Source organism: Arachis hypogaea, chromosome 20, assembly GCF_003086295.3.
Source record: "Arachis hypogaea cultivar Tifrunner chromosome 20, arahy.Tifrunner.gnm2.J5K5, whole genome shotgun sequence".
In the NCBI taxonomy this organism is placed as follows: Eukaryota; Viridiplantae; Streptophyta; class Magnoliopsida; order Fabales; family Fabaceae; genus Arachis; species Arachis hypogaea.
Genome location: NC_092055.1, coordinates 121,161,311 through 121,182,134, shown reverse-complemented (window position 1 = coordinate 121,182,134; position 20,824 = coordinate 121,161,311). Strand labels below are relative to the sequence as shown.

At 39.8% G+C, this 20,824-nt stretch overlaps 1 non-coding gene across 1 annotated transcript; it reads right to left on the bottom strand.

The window, feature by feature from the left end:
• Positions 1 to 1,249: 1,249 nt before the first annotated feature.
• LOC112786984 (small nucleolar RNA R71) lies at positions 1,250 to 1,356 on the bottom strand. The gene has a single exon (XR_003194423.1). It is a non-coding gene; the product is annotated as a small nucleolar RNA R71 (small nucleolar RNA).
• Positions 1,357 to 20,824: the final 19,468 nt, after the last annotated feature.

Below are 20,824 nucleotides of genomic sequence, written 5' to 3'. Positions count from 1 at the left end.
TAGTTTGCCATGAATTAAATCTTGCATGATTAAAATAGTTAATAAGAAAAGTCAATCCGGAAAATAGATAACTCTGAAGCCTTAACTGTTTCTCCATACATATTTCACAACCTGTTTACTGCTTGCTTTATTAAATTTCTGAATTATTGTTTAATGCTTTTGAATACCCAGACACTATTTTCTGTTTGCCTAACTAAGTAAATTAATCAACCGTTGTTGCTTAGTCCTTCAATCCTCGTGGGATTGACCCTCACTCACCTGAGGTATTACTTGGTATGACCTGGTGCACTTGCCGGTTAGTTTGTGGTTATAAATTCCACATCAAGTTTTAGGCGCCGTTGCCGGAGATTGATAGTGATTAACAACTATCAGTTGTTTGATTGCTTAGATTAGGCGTTTTAGTTTTAATTTTATTTAAATTTTACTTAGTATTTTCGAAAATTTTTTTAAATAAATAAATAGCACTAATATTTTTTCCTTAATTTCTAAAATTAAGTTTGGTGTCACCTAGTTAATTTCATTTTAATTTTCTCGTTTATTTTCCCTAATAATTTTCGAAAATTTTTGTCTAATTTCAGTTATCATTTTCGAAAATTTTCTGTTTTATTTATTTAGTATTTCTATTTTATTATTTTACATAGGTTACCTCACTGGGAGTTCTCTGCACTCTAACGTAGAGAACCCCATCTTTTCTTGTTTTCTGTCTGTTTATGCACAGGAACAGAGACAAGGAATCTCTTTTAGACTTTGATTATGAACCTGAAAAGACTTTCAGGCGGCGTTTGCAACAAGCAAGACTTTACAAGGCTGCAGAATCCACAATAGATCCTAATAATGCTGTTAATGCCAATGTGGCAAATCTGAATGGGATGATCAACAAAGGAGAGTGCTTGGCTCTTACTCTGCTCCTACTGCAGATCTTTATGGAAAAAGCATTGTGGTGCCTCCTATAGCTACGAACAACTTTGAGTTGAAGCCACAATTGGTCACCCTGGTGCAACAAAACTGTCAGTATCATGGTCTTCTCCACGAAGACCCAAATCAATTTATTTCTAATTTTTTGCAGATCTGTGATACTGTGAAGACAAATGGAGTGAACCCAGAGGTGTACAAACTCATGCTCTTCCCCTTTGCTATGAGGGATAGAGCAAAGCTATGGCTAGATTCCCAACCCAAGGAGAGTTTGGATACTTGGGACAAGGTTGTTACTGAGTTTCTTACTAAATTTTTCCCATCGAAGAAGCTAACTAAGCTTAGGGTGGAGGTTCAGACCTTCAGGCAGAAGGATGGTGAAACTCTTTATGAAGCTTGGGAGAGATACAAGCTACTGACTAGCCAATGCCCTCAGGACATGTTCTCCAAACGGACCCAACTAGATATCTTTTATGAAGGTTTGGGTGAAATGTCCAAGATGTGCTTAGATAATTCTGCAGGTGGTTCACTGCACAAGAAGAAGACACCGGAGGAGACTATTGAGCTTATTGAATTGGTTGCTAGCAACCAATATTTATACTCATCTAACAGGAATCCTGTGAACTCTGAGGCTCCTCAAAGGAAGGGCGTTATAGAAGTAGAAGCTCTTAATGCTATTCTTGCTCAGAACAAGCTTATGTCTCAGCAAATAAATCTACTTACTCAGCAGATGAATGGAATGCAAGTCTCAGCTATCAACACCCAAAATCCACCTCAAGAGGTCTCTTATGACATGACAGGTAATTTTGTGCAAAATGATAATTATGATTATGCTCAATCCGCTTCTGAACAGGTCAATTACATGGGGAGTGGTCCTAGAAATCCCAACAATGATTCATATTCTAAGACATACAATCAGGGGTAGAGAAATCACCCAAATTTTGGGTAGAGGGACCAACCTCAGAGACCTCAGAATGTCAACAATAATTTCCAAGGCGGCTTCCAACAGAACAATCACAATAACCGCCAATTTCAATCTCATCAACAACAACCACCTCCGCAAGCAAATTCTAAATCCCAAGAAGATTCTAATTGGGAGATGATGAGGAGTTTTATGCAGAAAACCAGAGCCTCCATTAGAAATTTAAAGGTGCAAATGGGCCAATTGAGCAAGCAAATACCTGAGAGGTCTGCAAGTACATTTCCAGGTGATACAGTGGTGAATCTAAGAGAAGATTACAAGGTTATTCAATTAAGAAGTGGTAAAACAGCTGGCTCTGAGACAAAGGCCAATGAAGAGCTAGTTGAAAAGAAAGCTACAGAGGAGAAGAAGGAGGAAGTGAAGCATGCCCCTCCAAAGCGTGCAGACAACCCGTTCTCTGACTCTCTTGACACTTATCCTACATTGCCAAAGGCTCCTGAATACAAGCCAAAAATGCCATATCCTCAGATGCTTCAGAAGGCTTCTAAAGAAAAGCAATTCTCTAAATTTTTAGATGCCTTCAAAAAGTTACATATCAACATTCTTTTTGCAGAGACTCTTGAGCAAATGCCTCTTTATGCTAAATTTATGAAAGAATTGTTGACTAACAAGAGGAATTGGAAGGAACAAAAAATAGTGGTATTAACCAAGGAATGCTGTGCTATTATTCAACATAAACTTCCTGAGAAAATGCAAGATCTAGGGAGCTTTGTGATTCCTTGCACCATTGGAGATGTCACCATTCATAGAGCTTTATGTGATCTTGGAGCTAGCATCAATCTCATGCCACTTTCAGTAATGAAAAAGCTTCAAATTGAGGAGGTAAAACCCACTCATATTTCTCTTCAACTTGCTGATATTTCTATTAAATTACCTGTGGGTGTTGTTGAGGATTTACTTGTGAAAGTAGGACCATTTATTTTTTCCGCTGATTTTGTTATATTAGACATGGAAGAGGATGTAAAATCCTCTATTATTCTTGGTAGACCATTTTTAGCTACAGGAAGAGTTCTGATTGATGTGCAAAAGGGTGAATTAACCCTGAGGGTAAATGAAGAACATGTGGTCCTTAATGTTTTTGAAGCTCTCAAGCACCCTAATGATTCTGAAGGGTGTATGAGAATTGATGTTGTTGAACCACTTGTTCAAGAAGTACTAGAAGCTAAGGTACTTGATGACATTTCTGGATCCTATTTCTGAGTATGAATTAGTTGAAATTGATGATTCACCACCCCAAAAGACTATGGTTCAGACGCCTAAAGTAGAGGAGGAAGCCCCCAAGCTTGAGCTCAAACCTCTACCTCCTTCTCTGAAATATGTGTTCTTGGGTGAAAATGATTCCTATCCAATGATTATTAGCTCTTCCCTGAAGTCTGAAGAGGAAGAGGCGCTTATTTCAGTGCTCAGGAGCCATAAAACAGTTCTTGGGTGGACCATTAGTGACTTGAAGGGGATTAGTTCAACCAAGTGTATGCACAAGATCCTCCTTGAAGATGATGCTAAACCAATTGTACAACCACAAAGGAGACTCAATCCAACTATGAAAGAGGTAGTCCAAAAAGAGGTAATAAAATTATGGGAAGCATGTATTATTTATCCTATTTCTGACAGTCTTTGGGTAAGTCCTGTGCAGGTAGTTCCCAAGAAAGGAGGAATGATAGTGATCAAGAATGAACAGAATGAGCTTATTCCTACAAGAATAGTCACAGGTTGGAGAATGTGTATAGACTATAGGAGGCTCAACACTGCTACAAGGAAGGATCATTTCCCCCTGCCTTTCATTGATCAGATGCTTGAGAGGTTTGCTGGTCATGCTTTTTATTGTTTTCTAGATGGATATTCTAGATATAATCAAATTGTAGTGGACCCTCAAGATCAAGAAAAGACAGCATTCACATGCCCCTTTGGAGTATTTGCCTACAGGAGAATGCCTTTTGGACTTTGTAATGCTCTAGTAACTTTTCAGAGGTGTATGCTTTCAATTTTTTCTGATATGGTTAAAAAGTTCATTGAGGTATTTATGGATGACTTTTCTATTTTTGGTAATTCTTTTGACTCCTGCCTTAAGCATTTATCTCTTGTCTTGAAACGGTGTCAAGAATCAAACCTTGTTTTAAATTGGGAAAAATATAATTTTATGGTTACAGAAGGTATTGTTCTTGGACACCGGATTTCAAGTAAGGGAATAGAGGTTGATAGAGCAAAGGTGAATGTAATTAAAAAATTACCACCACCAGCTAATGTTAAGGCAGTCAGGAGTTTCTTAGGTCATGCAGGATTATAGAAGATTTATAAAGGATTTTTCTAAAATTGCTAAACCATTAAGCAACCAATTCCTTTTGTCTTTGATTCTGATTGTCTGCATTTTGAAACTCTGAAAGCAAACCTTACCTCTGCTCCCATTATAGCTCCCCCTGACTGGAATTTACCATTTGAATTAATTTGTGATGCTAGTGACTTTGCTATAGGAGCTGTTTTAGGACAGAGGCATGGTAAGCTTGTACATGTCATTTACTATGCCAGTCATGTGTTAAATGACGCCCAAAAGAATTACACAACTACAGAAAAAAAATTATTAGCTGTTGTGTATGCTGTTGATAAGTTTAGGCCCTATTTACTTGGTTCTAAGGTTATTGTTTATACTGACCATGCTGCTTTGAAGTACCTTCTAACCAAGCAGGGCTCTAAACCAAGATTAATCAGATGGGTGTTGCTCCTTCAGAAGTTTGATATTGAGATAAAAGACAGGAAAGGGTCAGAAAATCAAATAGCTGACCATCTCTCCAGAATTGAGCCTGAAGCAGGAGTACAACCACCCACACCTGTGACTGAGACATTTTTGGATGAGCAATTGTTCCTCATTTAGCAAGCTCCATGGTTTACAGACATTGCAAATTATAAGGCCGTGAATTTTATTCCAAGGGAGTACAGTAGGCAACAAGTAAAGAAGCTATTGACTGGTGCAAAGTACTACATTTGGGAGGAACCGTACCTTTTTAAAAGATGCTCAGATGGTATAATCCGGAGATGTGTCCCGAATGAAGAAAAGCAGTAGATTCTTTGGCACTGTCATGGTTCTGATTATGGAGGCCACTTTGGTGGTGAAAGGACAGCTACAAAAGTCCTTCAGAGTGGGTTCTACTGGCCGACTCTCTTCAGGGACTCAAGAGCATTTGTGAAGTACTGTGACAGATGTGAAAAAGCCACGAATCTCCCTACCAACCATGAAATGCCACAGCAGGGGATTCTTGAGGTTGAGTTGTTTGATGTGTGGGGTATTGATTTCATGGGACCTTTCCCACCCTCACACTCAAATAACTATATTTTAGTAGCAGTTGATTATGTGTCCAAGTGGGTGGAAGCTGTGGCTCTACCCACCATTGATGCCAAGGTGGTAATGAGCTTTCTTCAGAGATATATCTTTAGCCGGTTTGGTGTCCCAAGGATACTCATTAGTGATGGAGGAAGTCACTTCTGTAACAGACAGCTAGACTCTCTTCTGCAGAGATATGGAGTCCGTCATAAAGTGGCAACCCCCTATCACCCTCAGACAAGTGGACAGGTTGAAGTTTTCAACAGGGAACTCAAGCAGATTCTAGAGAAGACCGTCAGTGTTTCAAGAAAGGACTGGTCTAGGAAGCTTGATGATGCTCTCTGGGCATACTGGACAGCATACAAGACTCCTATTGGCATGTCCTTTTATCAGTTGGTCTATGGCAAAGCCTGTCACTTGCTAGTTGAGCTGGAGCATAAAGCTTACCGGGCAATCCGATATCTGAATCTTGACTCAGAAGCTGCAGGAATCAAGTGAATGCTTCAGTTGAATGAGCTTGATGAATTCAGATATTCAGCTTATGAGAATGCCAAGCTCTATAAGGAGAGAACCAAGTTACTGCATGACAAGAAGATTGCCATCAGAGTCTTTGAGCCAGGACAGAGAGTGTTTCTGTATAATTCAAGGCTCAAACTCTTTTCTAGGAAGCTAAAATCCCGGTGGTCAGGACCGTTTGTGATTACCAGAGCTTCACCATATGGTCATATGGAGATACATGAAGAGAATTTTGACAGGAAATTTATAGTGAATAGCCAGAGGTTGAAGCACTATCTGGGAGGCGAGATTGATCGCCAGAGGTCCGCTCATCTGCTGAATTAGCAGAACTGACCGTCAAGCTAGTGACGTTAAAGAAGCGCTTGTCGGGAGGCAACCCGATAATTTTGTATCCTTAGTTACTTTTTGTAGTAGTAGTTTTCTTACTTATTTGATTTTTATTGAGTTTTTACTATTTTTCTGATCATGCAGCTATTTTATAATAAGAACCGAACACTTCAGGCGAAAAAAAAAATGCGCACACGACGCGCAAGCGTCGCTGACGCGTACGCATCATATGTGTGTGCGTGAAAAATAGAAGTGAATAGAGAGTTGAGCGGGAGTGGCGCTGGAACTATGTTTTGCACACAAACAAGCCCACGCGTACGCGTACCTCACGTGTGCGCGTCGTTTGCGCTTTTAGCCATCCACGCGTAACGGCGCAAATGGGTGTATGGTCAAAGAGTTATGATGGTGTGGGGCTGGAATGGTGCTGGGAGCACAAGTCCCATCACACGTACGCGTCCCTGACGCGTGCGCGTCCTTTCCGAATTTGGCCATCCACGCGTGCGCGTGCATGACGCGCACGTGTCATCTGAAAATTTTGGTTCCCAGGTCACGTGAGCAGAGAGTTGTGCGTGCGTGCGGCTGCCTTCGCGTGATTCGCACAAACCAAGGTCACGCGTATGCGTGCCAGACGCTTACGCGTCACTTTCAAAATCTGGCGACCCACGCGTACACATCGCATGCGACGCCCAAATTAAACCCCTCAGCGCTTGATTCCAAATCATCCACCCCCCAATCCTAATTCTCTCTTGTTCTTTTATTCTCTTATTCTTCTTGCATCATACTATTTTTTATGTCTTTTTTTATGTCCCTCTCTGTTTTCAGTTCTTCTTTGCTTGAGGACAAGCAAACTTTTAAGTTTGGTGTTACCGTTTCACTGATGATTTTTCTGTTAATTTTATGGTACCAGAGGGAGGCGAATCATCTTCACGGAGGAGCACAGCCTGAAGAATAATACGGGCACTAGAATAACTGAGGTGGTTGAGTTCCTTTCATTCTATATTTCCTCCCATTCTTATTATGTTATATTTCTGTTTTCTGCTATTTTACTTGGTTTCTGCATGATCCTTTGTTATTTCAATTTCTAGGTTCTAGTTAAATAAGTTATTTTTATTTGTTAGTTACTTTAATTCTGAAAGGTGTCTCATGTATTGCCCATTTAGCTTGAAATAAAAAAGAAGGAAGAAAAAGGGATGTAATGCATGAGAAATTGAGTTTAATTTTTAGAGTAGTCTCATTTATTCAAATGTGGTGATATTTTCTGTGACTCTGAATGCATGACATGAGCAGAGCATATTTAAATTTGAATCAAAGAATGTTGATTTACAAGAAACAGGGATTTAGAGAATTATTATGATTTCTCTTAAATAAACAAAAATTTAATCCTTGAAGCAAAAGAAACAGCAAAAAAAAAAGGGATATAAAAGCAAGGTACAAGGCTCTGAGCATCAATGACTAGGGAGGTCAGACATGATTAAAAGCTCAAAGAGTTGTTTCCCTAGTCATATGCTTGTGGTGTTCTTGTGTCAAGTAATCCTTGAGACAAAATATTTAGAGTCGAGATCAATTGCAGCAGAGTATGCCAAAGGCTTTGAGCACCACTGTCTGGGAGTAGCTGAAAGAAAATTAGAACTTCAAAAGAGTTCCCCAGTTAAGTGCTTGTGGTGTTTCTGTGTCAAGTGAAGCTTGAGACAAAACATTTAAAGTCACGGCTAGGCTCAAGGTGCAAAGCACCAAAGAAAAGAGAAAAATTGTTGTGTTCAAGGATTAAATTGAGTTACAAAAGACCAGAGAATTCATAATATTATCCAGATTCTAATTCCGAATGACAGTGACATTCTTCTGATTCAAAGGAGAGTGAGATGCCAAAACTATTCAAGATTGCAGTTGTAAACCCCACTGTAAGAAAAGACATGAGCTTAATCGAACTCTCATTCTCATGCAAATTCACACTCTAAGCCTATATTAGTTTGGTTGCTTGAGGACAAGCAACAATTCTAGTTTGGTGTTATGATGCGTGAGCATCTTTTCTATCTTTTCCTAGTTAATTTGCATTTAATTTGTTGAGTTTAATCAAGAATTAATTATCTTTCAGCCACTATGGATGCTACTTTGAGTCTTGTGCAATTCTGTTTATTTTAGGTAGCATTTGGTTGGATTTGATGGAGCTTCCGCAGAAAAAGAGAAGAAGGCTATATAGAGCAGGATTGGCTTAGAGGATGGAGAGGAAGCTTGCACAAATAGAATCAGCGCAAGACATAAAGGAGATGATAGCGAGGAGCGACGTGTGCGCGTACCTGACACGTACGCGTGAAAAGCGAAGTTGCTCAGCGACGCGTGCGCGCACCTGACGCGTACGCGTGACTGACGCGTACGTGTGACGTGCGTCACGTGCAGAAAACGCTGATTCCTATTAATTCTTATTTAAACTTTAATTTTTAACAGGAAAAGATATTATTTTAGTTTTAGAAAATAGATTTTAAATTAATTAGGATTAGATATAAAAGAGAAAAGAAACTTCTCTTTTGGGGGATCCCAACATTATTCCAATTAGTTAACTTTTCATTCCACCTCAGCCCAATTTACAATCCTTATTTTCTCTCTGAACCATGAGCAACTAAACCTCTATTGTTAAGGTTAGGAGCTCTGTCTATTGTACGAATTGACACTATTATTTTTCTATTTTAATTCATGTACTGATTTATAATTCAAGAATTATTTTCGTTCCTTATCTTATGAATTTGGGTGGAACGGAAGTATGACCTATGTTCTAATTGAGTTCTTGTATAACTTGGAAAAGCTCTTTACTTGAACAGCAGCTTGAAAACATATTCTCCTAAATTCTAATTATTTGGACTTAACGGGATACGTGACATATAATCCTCTTATATTTGGATAATTAGGATTTTTGTGGCATAATAACTAGAATTAAACTTTACCCCCTAATTGGAATTAATTTACCAAGGAATTGACGGTTGATGAAGGTTAGAGGAGACTAGAAAGGTCTAAGAAATTAGGGTCTAGTCACATATAGTTTGCCATGAATTAAATCTTGCATGATTAAAATAGTTAATAAAAAAAGTCAATCCGGAAAATAGAGAACTCTGAAACCTTAACTGTTTCTCCATACATATTTCACAACCTGTTTACTGCTTGCTTTATTAAATTTCTGAATTATTGTTTAATGCTTTTGAATACCCAAACACTATTTTCTGTTTGACTAACTAAGTAAATTAATCAACCATTGTTGCTTAGTCCTTCAATCCTCGTGGGATCGACCCTCACTCACCTGAGATATTACTTGGTACGACCCGGTGCACTTGCCGGTTAGTTTGTGTTTATAAATTCTGCATCACATACCACAATTATTTTCCACTAAGATCAACAAATAAGCATCACTGAAGAACGGAAGATTGATGGTTTAGAATTCAGAATAAATTCTCGTTGCAAGTATAGTTTCTAAACCAAACAACCATCATTTCTTACAAACGTTTTGGTTGTCACAAGTAACAAACCCCTTTAAGATTGATAACCGAAGTATTTAAACCTCGGGTCGTCTTCTCAAGGAACTGCAGGGAGGTGTTCTTATTATTTGTTATGAGTTTTGTAAATTGGGGGTTTTGAAAGTGAGGAACAAGTAATTTAAATGACAAGTAAAATAAATAAATAACTGTAAAATCAAATCTTGGCAAGGTATGAAAACTGGAATTTCTATCCTTGTTATCCTTATCAATATTGATGATAATTGGGTTTTAATCCCACTTAGTTAACCTTTACTAAAGCAAAGGAAGGTCAAGTGGACTAATTAGTTTGATCCTCATATCCTAGCCAATTCCTAAGAAAGGACTAGAGTTATTGGAATTCGATTCAATTAGCAAAAATAACAATTATCAATCACGATGAGTTTGATAACTCAAGAGTCTCCAATTGATCAATTAAATCCAAAAGGAAAAAATTTAAATTATTTATATAAATAAAGGAAAGCAATCATAATTCTGAAATACCTCAAGTTGCACTAATAAAGATATCAAATGTAACATGAAAAAGTTCCTAAATTAAATTGGGAAAATAAATGAAAGGAACATTGAACCTAGTAATTGAGCAGAAATTGTAAGTTGAAATAATAAAAGTCCTAAATCCTTTAAGAGGAATCCTAATCCTAAAACCTAAGAGAGAGGAGAGAACCTCTCCCTCTAAAAACTACATCTAAACTATGAAAAGTGAATAATTGAAGACCTCATTTGAATGGATGCAATCTCCCACTTTATAACCTCTAATCTGTGCTTTCTGTACTTGGATCTGGGCCAAAAAAGAGTTTCAGAAATTGCTGGGAGCATTTTCTACAGTTTCTGGTCCGTGGCATCTGTCGCGCATCCACGTGGGTCACGCGGTCGCGTCATCTGGGAGTTTTCCTTATCACGCGTTCGCTTCGGTCACGCGTACGCGTCATCTGTATTCTGCTCAAGGCGTGCGTCCGCGTCAGTCACGCGTTCGCGTCGCTGCCTTTTCGCGCTGGGCATGCGGCCGCATCGTCCATGCGTTCGCGTCGCTGCCAGTTCCTTCAAAAACTCCATTTTATGCTTTCCTTCCCTTTTTGTATGTTTCCTTTCCATCCTTTAAATCATTCCTGCCTTAGGAGATCTGAAAATACTCAACACACAAATCACGGCATCGAATGGTAATAAAGGTAATTAAAATAATTATTTTTAAAGCATATGAAACATGTTTTTCACATACATCACATAATCAGGAAGGGAAAGTAAAACCATGCAATTTCACATGAATAAATGGGTGAAGGGTTGAGTAAATCACTTAAATTGAGCACAAAATATATCATAAAATATGGGTTTATCAACCTCCCCACACTTAAACAATTGCATGTCCTCATGCTAAATCCAAGATAAAGAGTAAGGTGAGATTAAAGTGGTGGAATCTTATGCAATGCAATCTATTCTAAATGCAACTACCTAAATGAATCATGCAATTCTAATTGTTATTCATTTGTATATAAATCTTACATGTAGTTAAATTAATTCATATCCTCAAGGAATCAAATATGTATAGCCAAACCTTTGATAATGTTAAAGCACTTTTACAATTGAGATGGAAAAAAATATTTCACAAACTTGCAAGACAATTAACAATTTTAAGCAAAGATATATGGTGATGAGCTATTGAACCCTCATTGGATTTTGTGTTTACTCTCTAATCACTCAGTGTTTATTGGGTTAATCACTCTATTCTTTTTCTATCCTTACTTTCTATAACTTTGTTCTTCATCTAACCAATCAACAATTATAGAATACAGACATACAAAAATCATGAGGTCTTATTCAAGGTTGTAATGGGGCCAAGGTAAGGGTAAGGGTATATGTATAAGGCTAAGTGAGCTAATAAGTGAATCCTTTATTAGTCTAAGATCTCACCTAACATACATACTCTATAAATCAAAATTTCTTTAACCTATTTGCCCAAATTTTCCCTCTTTGTATTGCACACTCATGTATTAAATTTTGTCCCATGTGCATTGATTCTTTTTATTTTGCAATTGGGAAATTTTTTTATATCCCCTTAATTAAATACTGAAAATGTAAATTTTTTTTTTCTTTTTTTCAATGCACATGGTAATTCAATTGTTTTGATTTCACATGAGCATGCATCCCAAATTTTTATTTTGAAACATCTTATTCTTTTTTAAATTCCTACTTTGTTTCTATCATCCCATGTTCCCATAAAGTTCCCCATTCTTAAATTGTACATAATTTCTATCTTAAGCTAACCAAGGATTCAACTTGAGATTTTTATTTTGTTTTTCTGCTTAAGGTTAGTAATGTGGTTATAAAACAGAAGGGGATTTAAAAAAGCTCAAGGGGGCTAACAAGGGTGATGTAAAAAGGTAGGCTAATTTGGGATAAGTGAGGAAAAATTCAAATGATGGCCTCAATCATCTCTTAGTATGTATCTATACTCTATAATTGGACATACAGATTAAAACAAAGTAAAGAACATCAGAATAAAAAAGAAGGGCAAAACACACAGGAATGAAATTTATGGTTTGAATGTAACCATACAATTAAGCTCAAAACTCACAGGCTGTGTATTCTCCAGCTCAAAAATCATATATTAGTTATACATGTCATGCAAGTAAAAATTAAGAGTTCCCATTATTCTCAATGTAAATCTTAGGGTGGCCCTTAAAATCTTAGTGTTGTTCCTTGATGAAATGTTGTTAACTAACTAACATGTAATGCTATATATACAAGGTGTGTGGATTGTTTTAATTTACTAAGATTTCTGGTTTACTCCTTTTATTTTCAATTAAACCAAACTATCATATGCTAAAAGGGTAAACTTATACTAATTTATCCACGTATTCTATAACTAATAAGTTAGAATTGAAAACTAAACTAAATGGCTAAAATATGAACTAAAGTGCAAAATACGAAAATAAAGTAAAAATATAGCAAAAGAACAATGTATAAGTACTGAAAAATAAAAATAAAGATAAAAATACAGAAAAATAACGAAATAAGATAAAAAGAGTTTGTAGTGGTTCACCAAAAAAAAAATACGCCAGGGATGGCGACCTCCTCACCCTTAAAGTAAAGCATCGTCCTCGATGCCCACTCAAGCCGGGTATGAAGGAGTGTCATCACTGGAAGGATGGGCTGCTGGAGTCTCGGTGGTGGCCTGAGGATCTGCAGACTGGATGAGGGTAGGAGGATCTGTCTGCTGCAGTGGAGGTGCTGACTGGAGAGGGATCTCTGGGTCTGCGACCTGAATCTGGTGTGGCTCCTCTTGCTGAGGTGCAGCCTGCTCCAGTTCTGCCTGCTCAGCCTCTCTCTGTGCATGTGTCTCAGCCTCATGCTCGTCCGCCTCCTCCTCAGATGGCTCTGATGGTGTGTCAGGCTCGGAGGGGATGTTGCTGCCAGATTGGATCATCAACTTGAGGTGCTCAAAGCGTCGCTTGTTGCGATGCTTAGATCTCTCGTATCTCCGCCGGTTGCGGCGCTCCATCTGGTCCAGCTGCTGAAATAAGCGGTGCACGAGGTGGTAAACGGGCTCTGAGGCAGGTAGAGGTACAGTGGGTGGGGTTGGTGCAGCAATAGAAGAAGAAGGGGCAGCTGAAGATGTGGCTGCCTCACCAGAAGCGGTAAGGAATGGAGGTCTGTGGCCTAAAGCCAGAAACTTTCTGCTGTGAGGAATGATCTTCTTGCAGTCTACAGCAGGTGGCCTCTCATCAGCAAGCTCCCAAGGCACGTCAGCTCGACGGCCTAGCTGGGTGACCAGATAAGGGAAGGGGAGAGTGCCTCTGACATGGACCCCTGGCCATGTAGTACCGGATGAAATGTGGGAGGTACAGGTCCTTATCCTCCATCACACACCAGAGGAGGGTGATCATAGCAGCAGGCAGCTCCGTCTCATGAGTACTCGGCATAACAAAGTTGCTCAGGATCTGGTGCCAGAGCCGAGCCTCATCATTCAGATACATCAGCTTGATTCTCTTAGGCATTGTTGTGTTCTTTCCCATGACCCAGGGGACAGTAGGATCAAGGGTTATCCTCTGCTTGACAGCATCCCAGTCAAATTGCATAAAGCGCATGTCCTCTTCAGCCTTTTGGTAACCGTCAGGCTGATCTGACTTAGGCTGAAGCTGCAGAATACCCTCAATGGCTTCTTCAGTTACCAATATTTGTTTATCTCTGAGGTGCACTACATCCAGGGTAGTCTTGAAATAGTTGCAGTAAAACTCCCGGACCCAGGAAGCATTGACCTCTTGTCAAGTTTCTCTCCAAGAAGAACCAGCCTCTCTATTTGATCTGATCGGAGGTGTACTGCTATAGTTCTTCTAGAATTTTCAGAGTTCTTTCCAGGTACAGGTTTCTGGAGGTGGCAAACGCTGGAGACTTCATCTCACAGTATCTGTTTGCAAATTTTACCGGATCATTGGCAGTGAGGAGCTGGTCAGCCTAATCCTGTGGGGTAAAGTGCTTTTCCTGCTAGGAGTCATCATGCATAATGTCCAAGATAGACATAGAGGATTCACCTCTTTTCCTTTTACCAGTGGTGGCTTTACCTTTTCCCTTGCGCTGAGGGTCAGACATCCTGAAAAACAGAAATCCAGGATATAATTGAAGAACAAAAGCAGGAAAACAAGTAGGAAAATAGAATAATAACAGTAGAAGCACATGGTGGCAAAAGAGCAGTAGAATTATGAAATGAGTTAAGTAAATGTGCATTATGGATTGTATTTGAGTTAGAAATCTGAGAAGAAAAATCACAATCCAAAATGTAATATAAGTAGAATTCATGTTAATTAGGAAAAACTATAATCATGCCTTGAGTTAGAAGGTTAAAGTAAATAGTTAAAAACCAAGAAGAGACGTTTGAAAGTTAGATTGGTTAGGATTGAAAAAGAGGTTAGAAAGTGGAAATCAGTGAGTTAGTAAAAAGAAAGTCAGAATAAGTGGCATGATGAATGGTTCCTAAGTAACAATAAATTCACAATTTTAAACAACAGTCAACTCATATTCAAGCAAGGAAATCAGGTTGTTGATGATAATCATATAGATGCATGAGTAGCAAAAAAAATTAAAATCCAACAATGCAATTTATTAACCAGAAAATTGAAAAGAATAAGAATGCTGGCCCGTGCATTCATGAATTAGTTTGGTAAAAGCTAAGTAATGCAAAATTCAAAAATGCCAAAAATCAATTCCTGAATGTAAAAATAAAACAATTTACAGAAAATTGGGCAGCATTCCGGCTAAAATTGGATGTTTCCGGGTAATAAACAGCAAGCAGAACAGTTCATATAAATTAAAATAAAGCTGCAAATACACGTAAGTAATATGAACATGAAAGGGTAATGGAACAGCAGCATGAAACAGTGAAGAATAGCATATGAACAGTATTAACATCACAGCCATACCAAAATTGCAGAATAGGTAAAACAAGCAACAAGTACGGCGTAATTATCAGGCCTAAATCCACTAACCACATCCTAGCTACCTAACCACCTAGAATCCACTACAACATGAATCTCTAACTATCCTAAGTTTTAACATAAAATGAAAAATATGCGACTAACTACAAATGAAAGAAAAATGGCGTTCGGCAAAACCTGGTAGGCGTATGAACTAAGGTCGGGAGCAGAGAGATGGCGGGGGTGTGGTGGTGGTGGTGCTGACGCGGTGGTGAAGGGCGGTTGGCACGGTGGTGGGCGGCTGTTCGGTGGTAGGGGTTTCGGGTTCGGGTAATGGTGGAGAGGGGGTTAAGGAGGAAGGAAGGGGGTAAGGGTGGTGGTGGTGGGAGGCGCGGCGGTGATGGCGCGGTGGTGGTGGCTGGCCGCGGTGGGGGTAGTGGTAGTGGAGGGGAGAGAAGAGAGGGGAAGAGAATGAGGGGAGAAGGAAGAATGAGGGGGGGTGGCCGTCGCGGTGGGTCCGGGTGGTTGGGGGTGGTGCGGCGGTCGGAGGTGGTTGGGGTGGTGGTGTTGGAGTAGGGAGCGGAGAGGGAGCAGAGGGGGGTTGGGGGGAAGAGAATGGGGGCGCGATGGGGGTAGGGTTTCGCGTCACTGGGGGTTAATGAATTTGAATCCACACGAACGCGTGGGGAACGCGATCGCGTGGCTAGGGTGAAATGGGGTCGACGCGGTCGCGTGGTTGACGCGATCGCATGGAATGGGTAAAAGATGAATGACGCGGTCGGGTGAGGCACGCGACAGCGTCGCTGAAAATTGTGCTAAACGCACAATTCCAGCGTCGTTTCAGCAACTCTCTGTCTCCATTTAGGGTGTTATGCAATCCACGCGACGCGGACGCGTCGCTCACGCTTTCGCGTGGGATGGGTATTTTGCAAGTGACGCGTTCGCGTGACGGACGCGAACGCGTGAGCCGTTTTGTGCTAAACGCACACCAGCCGCACGATTCCAGCCCAGATTTCTGGGCGTTGAATTTTTACGCCGATTTTCAGATCACGCGTTTGCGTGATTGAGGCGGACGCGTGGGAGGTATTTTTCGCAACTGACGCGAACGCGTTAGCAACGCGGTCGCGTCACACGCCTTCCTCTTTTTTTTTAATGCAATTATGCAATTATGCAGTTATGCAGTATGCAATGCTAATGAATAATATTCAAGTTCAATGAAAATAATATAATATAAAAACAAACAACATGAAATAAAATTGAGAAAGAAACGACCATACCATGGTGGGTTGTCTCCCACCTAGCACTTTTAGTTAAAGTCCTTAAGTTGGACATTGGATGAGCTTCCTGTTATGGTGGCTTATGCTTAAATTCATCCAGAAATCTCCACCAATGTTTTGAATGCCAACAGCCTCCGGGGTCCCAAACTAGGCATGTAAAGCTGTTGAGCAACTTCAAACAGGTTCTTAGGCTCCCAGGGTGACGAATGTCAGAATAGATTCCATGATCCCAAACTTTACTTTTAAATCCGCCTTTGGCTTGATCTATATTCTTCGATCCGGGAAGTTTAGAAATTGTATTCTCACCAAGATGACCAAACGTCTTCCGAGACCCATTCAATTGAACTTGATACCAGTCCTTGCACTTCGAATTGAAGCGTGGAACCTTATTGAATCTTGCACACCAGTTCTGAGTACGAGCCATTTCCCTCTTACTCTTAAAGCCGCAGAGAGCTCTAAGCTGGCCATCTGTTTCAAGCAAACCATATTCAAGTGGAAAAGTAAGGATAAAGGTTAAGGATTGTACCCACTTGAAGCTTGTATTGGGCGATAATGGCCTTGGGATAGGTGTTTCCAGTGGTTCTGTAAGCTCTACTCCCTTGTATTTTTCTGTGAATTCCTCCACTTCCTTACAAAATTCTTCAACTGCAACTGCGTCCTGATTAAAGTCTTCTATGTCTTTCTCATCACTTAAGTCATATGTTGGAGGTTGAGAGAAATCTACCTCAACATCATCTTCGTATTCATTTGGGGAAGATTCTTCTAGCTCAAAGAATTCACTTGCAGATGCAAGTTCACTACTAAGAGAACTTGACTTGTGATTATCATCATTAAGGAAACTTGCGTCTTGGGTTATTCCGTCTAGTTCTTCATAAAATACCTGCTTTGGAGGGTTGTGTACTATCCTCCTTAGCATCAATTGTAACACCCTTGACGGAATTTTCCACAACTCTGGATTCCCATGGAGGTTCAGCATCTCCTAAATCTTCAATCAGTACTTCTTCTTCTTGGATAATTTGAGCTTCCTCCAATTGTTCCAGAACAAAGTCATGCTCCTTACTGCCCACTGGTGTTTCTAGTGTCTCCTTCATGCTACGTTTGTCATTAGAATCTCCACATGAAGCTATTGGAGTTCCTTGAGTGTCTAAACGTCTGGAAGATAATTGATTTATTGCTTGCTCCAGTTGATGAAGGGTTGTATGAAGTTGATCTACTGTTTTCTTGAGGCGAGCCTGTGATTCTTGAGGTGATGGGTATGGACATGGTACATAGGGAAGTGGTGGTGTTTGGGAGTAATTGGATTGGAATTGGGGTAAATAACGATCATACGGTGGTGAATGGTGAAAGGGAGCTTGTGAGTATGGTGGTTCGAAGTTATGTTGAGAGGATGGTCTATAAGCACAGGGTGGGGCTTGTTGGTAACTACCAAGAGGTCCACCATATCTATCAACTTGGTATGCATTGTAGAATGGTCCTTGCCCATGATATTTTGGAGGGTGTTGTTGCCTAAAGGGTTGATCAGATCCTCTTGGCTCCACCCATCTTTGACTGCTTAGACCTTGATGCATATTCCTGTTATAGCTTCCACTCATTTCAACAGATTTAGAACCAAACTCAAAGCGAGAGGGGTGAGAATTCATAGTAGCTAATAGAAATAAAAGGGAAAAACAAAAAACAAATAAACAATTAAAAGGAAAATATTTACAAAAACCAATAATAAGTCACACGTTTGCAGATCCCCGGCAACGGCGCCATTTTGAAGAACGGAAGATTGACGGTTTAGAATTCAGAATAAATTCTCGTTGCAAGTATAGTTTCTAAACCAAACAACCATCCTTTCTTACAAACGTTTTGGTTGTCACAAGTAACAAACCCCTTTAAGATTGATAACCGAAGTATTTAAACCTCGGGTTGTCTTCTCAAGGAACTACAGGGAGGTGTTCTTATTATTGGTTATGAGTTTTGTAAATTGGGGGTTTTGAAAGTGAGGAACAAGTAATTTAAATGACAAGTAAAATAAATAAATAACTGTAAAATCAACTCTTGGCAAGGTATGAAAACTGGAATTCCTATCCTTGTTATCCTTATCAATGGTGATGATAATTGGGTTTTAATCCCACTTAGTTAACCTTTACTAAAGCAAAGGAAGGTTAAGTGGACTAATTAGTTTGATCCTCAGGTCCTAGCCAATTCCTAAGAAAGGACTAGAGTTATTGGAATTCGATTCAATTAGCAAAAATAACAATTATCAATCATGATGAGTTTGATAACTGGTGCACGAAATTGTGATCTCAGGCAACGGCGCCAAGAACTCTGTACGCACGTCTTAATAAATTGTTTTTCATTCACAACTTCGATACAACTAACCAGCAAGTGCACTGGGTCGTCCAAGTAATAAAACCTTACGTGAGTAAGGGTCGATCCCACGGAGATTGTTGGTGTGAAGCAAGCTATGGTCATCTTGTAAATCTCAGTCAAGCGGATAAAAATTGATTATGGAGTTTTCGAAAATAAATAATAAATAGACAGAAAATAAAGATAGAAATACTTATGTATATCATTGGTGAGAATTTCAGATAAACGTATAGAGATGCTTTCGTCCCTCTGAACTTCTGCTTTCCTGCTGTCTTCATCCAATCAGTCCTACTCCTTTCTATGGCTGGCTTTATGTAAAGACATCACCATTGTCCATGGCTACTTTTCATCCTCTCTGAAAAATGGTCCGATGCGCTGTCACTGCATGGCTAATCATCTGGAGGCATCACCGTGGTCAATGGCTGCATCCTATCCTCTTGTGAAAATGGTCCAAATGCTCTGTCACAGCACGGCTAATCATCTGAGGTTCTCGATCATACTGGAATAGGATTCACCCTCCTTTTGCGTCTGTCACTACGCCCAGCACTCGCGAGTTTGAAGTTCGTCACAGTCATTCAATCCCAGAGCCCTACTCGGAATACCACAGACAAGGTTTAGATTTTCCGGACTCTCATGAATGCCGCCATCAATCTAGCTTATACCACGAAGATTCTGATTAAGAGATCCAAGAGATAATCATCCAATCTAAGGTGGAACGGAAGTGGTTGTCAGGCACGCGTTCGTGGGGGAATGATGATGATTGTCACGTTCATCACATTCATGTTGAAGTGCGAATGAATATCTTAGAAGCGGAATAAGTTGAATTGAATAGAAAAACAGTAGTACTTTGCATTAATTCATGAGGAACAGCAGAGCTCCACACCTTAATCTATGGAGTGTAGAAACTCTACCGTTTGAAAATACATAAGTGAAAGGTTCAGGCATGGCCGAATGGCCAGCCCCCAAAACGTGATCACAGGATCAAAAATACAATCCAGGATGTCAAATACAATAGTAAAAAGTCCTATTTATACTAAACTAATTACTAGGGTTTACAGAAGTAAGTAATTGATGCATAAATCCACTTCTGGGGCCCACTTGGTGTGTGCTTGGGCTGAGCTTGAATGTTACACATGCAGAGGCTCTTTCTGGAGTTGAACGCCAGGTTGTAACGTGTTTCTAGCGTTCAACTCTGGTTCGTGACGTGTTTCTGGCGTTTAACTCCAGACAGCAGCATAGAACTGGAGTTCAATGCCCTTTTACGTCGTCTAAACTCGGCCAAAGTATGGACTATTATATATTGCTGGAAAGCCCTGGATGTCTACTTTCCAACGCAATTAGAAGCGCGCCATTTTGAGTTCTGTAGCTCCAGAAAATCCACCTTGAGTGCAGGGAGGTCAGAATCCAACAACATCAGCAGTCCTTCTTCAACCTCTGAATCTGATTTTTGCTCAAGTCCCTCAATTTCAGCCAGAAAATACTTGAAATCACAGAAAAACACACAAAATCATAGTAAAGTCCAGAAATGTGAATTTAACATAAAAACTAATAAAAACATCCTTAAAAGTAACTAGATCCTACTAAAAATATACTAAAAACAATGCCAAAAAGCGTATAAATTATCTGCTCATCACAACACCTAACTTAAATTGTTGCTTGTCCCCAAGCAACTGAAAATCAAATAGGATAAAAAGAAGAGAATATACTATAAATTCCAAACTATCAATGAAACATAGCTCCAATCAGATGAGCGGGACTTGTAGCTTTTTGCCTCTTGAATAGTTTTGGCATCTCACTTTATCCATTGAAGTTCAGAATGATTGGCATCTATAGGAACTCAGAGTTCAGATAGTGTTATTGATTCTCCTAGTTCAGTATGTTGATTCTTGAACACAGCTACTTTATGAGTCTTGGCCGTGGCCCTAAGCACTTTGTTTTCCAGTATTACCACCGGATACATAAATGCCACATACACATAACTGGGTGAACCTTTTCAGATTGTGACTCAGCTTTGCTAAAGTCCCCAATTAGAGGTGTCCAGGGTTCTTAAGCACACTCTTCTTTTGCTTTGGACCTTGACTTTAACCGCTCAGTCTCAAGTTTTCACTTGACACCTTCACGCCACAAGCACATGGTTAGGGACAGCTTGTTTTAGCCGCTTAGGCCAGGATTTTATTCCTTTAGGCTCTCCTATCCACTGATGCTCAAAGCCTTGGGAT